The sequence below is a fragment of the Lepidochelys olivacea genome, assembly GCF_965140295.1.
Source record: "Lepidochelys olivacea isolate rLepOli2 genome assembly, chromosome: 2".
NCBI lineage: Eukaryota > Metazoa > Chordata > Testudines > Cheloniidae > Lepidochelys > Lepidochelys olivacea.
In genome coordinates this window covers 239,064,784-239,070,555 of record NC_140412.1, presented here as the reverse complement: position 1 = coordinate 239,070,555, position 5,772 = coordinate 239,064,784, and positions in this window count along the sequence as shown.

Sequence of the window (5,772 nt, the reverse complement as noted above, 5' to 3'; positions counted from 1 at the left end):
ACATGCTTGCTTTTAAACCATGTATACTATTTAAAAAGGTACACTCACCAGAGGTCCTTTCTCTGCCTGGCAGGTCCGGGAGGCAGCCTTGGGTGGGTTCGGGGGGTACTGGCTCCAGGTCCAGGGTGAGAAACAGTTCCTGGCTGTCAGGAAACCGGTTTCTCCGCTTGCTTGCTGTGAGCTATCTAAACCTCATCATCATCTTCCTCGTCCCCAAAACCTGCTTCTGTGTTGCCTCCATCTCCATTGAAGGAGTCAAACAACACGGTTGGGTTAGTGGTGGCTGAACCCCCTAAAATGGCATGCAGCTCATCACAGAAGTGGCATGTTTGGGGCTCTGACCCGGAGCGGCCGTTCGCCTCTCTGGTTTTCTGGTAGGCTTGCCTCAGCTCCTTCAGTTTCACGCGGCACTGCTTCGGGTCCCTGTTATGGCCTCTGTCCTTCATGCCCTGGGAGATTTTGACAAATGTTTTGGCATTTTGAAAACTGGAATGGAGTTCTGATAACACGGATTCCTCTCTCCATACAGCGATCAGATCCTGTACCTCCCGTTCAGCCCATGCTGGAGCTCTTTTGCGATTCTGGGACTCCATCATGGCCACCTGCAGCTTGCCACACTGGCCAAACAGGAAATGAAATTCAAAAGTTCGCAGGCCTTTTCCTGTATACCTTGCCAGTGCATCTGAGTTGAGAGTGCTGTCCAGAGCGGTCACAATGGAGCACTCTGGGATAGCTCCTGGAGGCCAATACCGTCTAATTGCATCCACAGTACCCCAAATTCGACCGAGCAAGGCCGATTTCAGCACTAATCCCCTTGTCGGGGGTGGAATAAGGAAATAAATTTTAAGAGCCCTTTAAGTCAAAAAAAAGGGCTTCATCATGTGGACAGGTGCAGGGTTAAATGGATTTAACGCTGCTAAATTCTACCTCAACTCCTAGTGTAGACCAGGGCTATGATTCAAGCATGTGGCTAAGTCCCATTGAAGTGAATTGCCCTTTTATTGAATCAGGGTCATCGTATATTCTGTTTCTGTCTCTGTTGCCTTCGCCACGGGAAGGCAATTCAAAGGTAGTTTAAACTACATGGTTGAAACTGTTACTAGCAACATTCAACTTCATCTGTGTTTGAAAGCTGATCTGTACCTCTTTGGTTGTGCTTTGAGAAGTTTGACAGCACGTCTCAAAATATAGTAGAATGTCATTCTCTTAAATACAGATCTTTCTACTCATTTTGTTCTGCCAATGGAAAGTAACATAAGAGTTGATTTCAGAAGTAAGACTGAGCAAAGCACTCTGCTCTTAGTGGAGACAGAGTAATGTGACAAATCCCAGCAAAACAACTGGCATTAATTAGCACCCTTGTCAGTCACCCCAGAGACTCACACTGGTTTTTTAAAGAGTGTTTTTTATCTTGAACACGTTCCTTTAAATTCTACTCTTATGAGCTGAGTTAAACCTTGCTATAGGCTGAGTTAAAACCCCACTGAAAAAGACATGTGAACCCACCCTTCATGTAAGATAGTTGTAAGAGCCAGTTATGGGGCCACAGCTAAAACAAAGCATAATGGCTTTGCGGACACAGCAGCAAAATGCGGACAGACACATGCATGGAATTAAGTCTCAGGCCACAACTTTTATTAAACTTCAAAGATCAAAGATCTGCTGACAAATGGTTTTTCTTGCATCACCCTCGGCCAGTAGTGGTGCCTGCCCTCGTCATGAATGGTTTTTACTGAGCAGAAAATCATAACTATTGCCCCAGGAGTAGTCGTATCCTCCCCTCTCCATTAGATCTGGCTTTTCACCCCCTCCCCACCACCAAGGAATCAAAGCTGAGCCCCTTACGTGCTAAGTATTTATTCTGCCAGCAGCAGCTCTTGTCAAATCCAAGCCTCTCAGCCCAAGAAGCACTTCCTTTGGTGGACATGCCCATTTGAGACGTAATGACGTTGACTTGGTGTGCAACAGAATGTACAGGTTGAGCCTCTCTAGTCTGGCATCCTTGGGACCTGACCGGTGCCAAGCCAGAGAGTTTCCCAAACCATGGGAGGTCAATGCAGAGTGCCAGCAGGTCTCCATAGGTGCAGGAAATAGGGCTTTGGGGGTGCTGCAGCACCCCCAGGTTTTGCACCCAGTGTGCCCCCCCACACCCAGGGGCCCCGCTGCCACCCGGGTCCTGGCTGCTGGCCCCCACACCCGGGGCTCTGATCTTGGCCCCCAGTCCCAGCCAACAGACCCAGGTCCTCCCCCTCCCTCCCAGAGCTTAAATGCCATGAATCAGCTGTTCACGGTGCTCCGGAAGCGCTGGGATGAGGAGTTGGTAAACGCAGGGCTGCTGGCATGCAAGAGGCGCGGGGGGAGCTTATGCTCCGCACCTACCAATTTTTCCCCATGGGTGCTCCATCCCCGGAGCACCCACGAAGTCGGCACCTATGCCGGATCACGGATGTTGCTGGACCGGGGAGTGCCAGATTAAAGAAGTTCAACCTGTAGTAAGAAGAGAGTGATATGGATTTTATTAACACTATTGAGCTGCTTGTGAATGATTTTGTGACTATACAAATTGGCAACTTCTTTCTCTGAATATCGTTGTAATTGGCAGTGAAAGTCGCTAGATTTGTCACTGGTCGCTTTGACTGTAATGACACCGCGTGACCCCCGCTCCTCTCCACGGCAAGTAGTGGGAGGGGTGGGACCCAATGCAAAAGACCCAGCCCTGGCAGGGCCACCCAGGGACATGGTCCTTCCCAGCCACTGTAGAGGCACAATGGGACCCCCGGCATCTCCACCCCACCCCCATGAGCGGGGGGAAAGGGGAAAGAAGTTTCCCTAGAGCTGGCTCCGGCAGCGCAGCCTAGGCACACAGAGCCGGGGCCTTTCCCAACCACCCTAGCAGTGCCTTCGAGTAGGGACGGTGCAGGGGTCTATGGCAACAAACTCAGTTCCAGCAGGGTCACTCCCAGTCACTGCAGGGGCACCATGTGACAGGGGGCAGAGTTGAAGACCTGACAGGGGCTACACCGCTTGCAGCCCCAGCAGCACCCCTTGTGGCTTCTGGCTTCCCCCCTTGAGTGGGGGGGTGGGAGTCAGCCTGGAATCTCTCCGTATCTCTCTAATAGCAGCCAGAGCCCCCATGCCAAGGAGGGGAGGGGCAGAGGTACAACCCCCACAGGGGGGCAGAGACACCCCCCCCCGCCCCTGGAGAAGGGGCCCAGGATCCTTACTAGCCTCCCTCGCCTCTTGAGGACTGCTGCTCAAAGCTGGTGAGTAACCCTTTCTCTGCTAGACTGGAGCTGAAAGAGGTGCCACCTGGCCCCTGCACTGGGCTAAATCCTGGGGGCTGGCAAATGCTGGCCAATCAGGATCCCTCTTCACCAACTGGTCAATGGTGCCAGAGATTGGCAAGTATCTCCCTCCTTTGCTAGCAGGACTGTCTGTCTCCCTTTCACTGCCAGCCCTATCAAGTTTCCCCACCCATTCATGCGGGTGGGTGGCATTTGGACCTAGCAACGTTCTGACCAGACGGAGGGTGTGTCGGTGGGTGTGGAAAAGGTTTAGCTGTGGAGGCAGACCAGAGACAGAGGCAAAAAGCAAGAGAGCCAAGCAGCAGCCTGTGACCATGATGTAGGACCTTCGGGGGGGGGGGGGGGGAGCTAGTGAGAGAGCTTTGGGGTCTGATGTTGGCTCAAGATGCTTGAGGCTGTAAGCAAAGAAACTATTATTTTATGTCTGATTCCTCCTGTGTTCAGAGAAGTAGGATATTGTACATGCCTTGTAAATAAACAAAACTGCATCACGCAAAATACCAGCCTCCATCATCAATTTCTGCTCCCAGCTGGAATATGCCCAGGGCCAGTAAATCTGACTAACCACTAGGATCAAAAAAAAGGGGCAACAATACTAAACTCAAGACAGAAGGCAGGGAAAATTAGAATATTCACAGTTCAAGCCCATGCTCCGTTCCTTAACTCACATCTCTGGGCTTTAATTTTCAGAGCACTTGGAGCTCAGACTGCAATGCCAGCCTCAACTTTGGATTGCGTGTCACAGCCAACATAATATAGTTTTTATTTGACTGAACATAAGCATTTACTGTGCCCTTCCTGAAACCCTGAGGTTAAAACAACATGCTATAATGAAACAAAAGCCAACTGAAAACTTTTTTTTCCAACTTCCAGTAGCATGAAAAGCCATTGATTCAGTGCAAAGAACCCTTGCATAGTCTTAGTTGCCTGGATGGTCTGCAGTTTTGCCTGTATCCCTTGTGTCTCTGTATGATACTATAAGCAGATTGATGGAATTGGCCCTGTTTTAATTAGGTTCTTTTCTTACAGGAGATGCAGTCAAGTAAAAGGAAAACTTGTGTACCAAGGAGAGACTCTGGGGGTAGAACAGGAGAGGGAGAAAAGATGGGTCACAACGTTTATACCTCTGTATATCGTAGGAGCCTGATTGATGATGATGCATGTTTGCTGCAGTTGTTACATGTCAGGCGTCTAGTTAAAGTTTCCCCGCAGTGAAGGAATTGTTCATTTCCTCTCTCCTCCAGTCCTGCTAGGCCATAGCAGAGGTTCACTGTTTTTAGATTTTAATTCCTTACATTTTTATAGAACGTACTGTGCCACCAAACACTTCATTGTTGACCTTTATCCCACTGGCCCAGTATGTATTTTAGAAATACACTCTATTACCACCCAGGTATCGCTTCTTTTTTTCTGTGATTCCTACATAGATTGTACCAATCATTAACATTCTACATATTCATATAAACCCAATAGGTCATGATCTCTAGCATTTAATAACTTCTAGTCCTCTCTTATCAACTAGTGGCTATAGTTAGAGAGAGTCGGGAAATCTGGGTTTTGCCACTATCAGACTGGGATATCTTGGGTAAGTCAACTCTCTGCACTTCAGTCCTCTCATTTGTGAAGGGAGGATAAATAATGCTTATCTACTTTTGGAAAGAATTCTGAGATCCTTGGATGAAATGGCTTGTGTACAAATGCTTTGTGTGTACAAAGTGCAAGCTGGTCTCCATATTGGAAGAGAAGGTTCAAGGTCTGGAGCAACAGGTATCAACCCTGCGTTGCATAAGAGAATCTGAAGATTTCCTGGACAGATGTCAGGATATGCTTCTACGGGCACAAGGTTCTGAAGATTCAGAGCAGGCTGCGCAGCGGGGACAGGAGGATGGTGAAGAAATTTGGCAACATGTGACCTCCAGAAGAAGAAGGGGGAAGGTCCATGTACCAGCAACGCAGATACAGGTAAGTAACCGTTTTCATGTTCTCTCCACAGGTACCATTGCGGGGAGTGGCCCAGATGATACGTCTGGGGGAAGGGAGCAGAAGGAGACTCCACCATTTGAAAGGTATGAGATGCACTGTCTTAAGGTTGAGGGTTCCACGACCACCACTCCCAAGAGAAGGAGGCGGGTGGTGGTGGTCGGGGACTCTCTCCGCAGGGGGACTGAGTCATCTATCTGCCGCCCTGACCGGGAAAACAGAGAAGTCTGCTGCTTGCTAGGGGCTAAGATTCGCGATGTGACGGAGAGTCTGCCAAGGCTCATCAAGCCCTCGGACTGCTACTCCTTCCTGCTTTTCCACGTGGGCACCAATGATACTGCCAAGAATGACCTTGAGCGGATCAGTGCAGACTACATGGCTCTGGGAAGGAGGATAAAGGAGTATGAGGCACAAGTGGTGTTCTCGTCCATCCTCCCCGTGGAAGGAGAAGGCCGGGGTAGGGATCGTCGAATCGTGGAAGTCAATG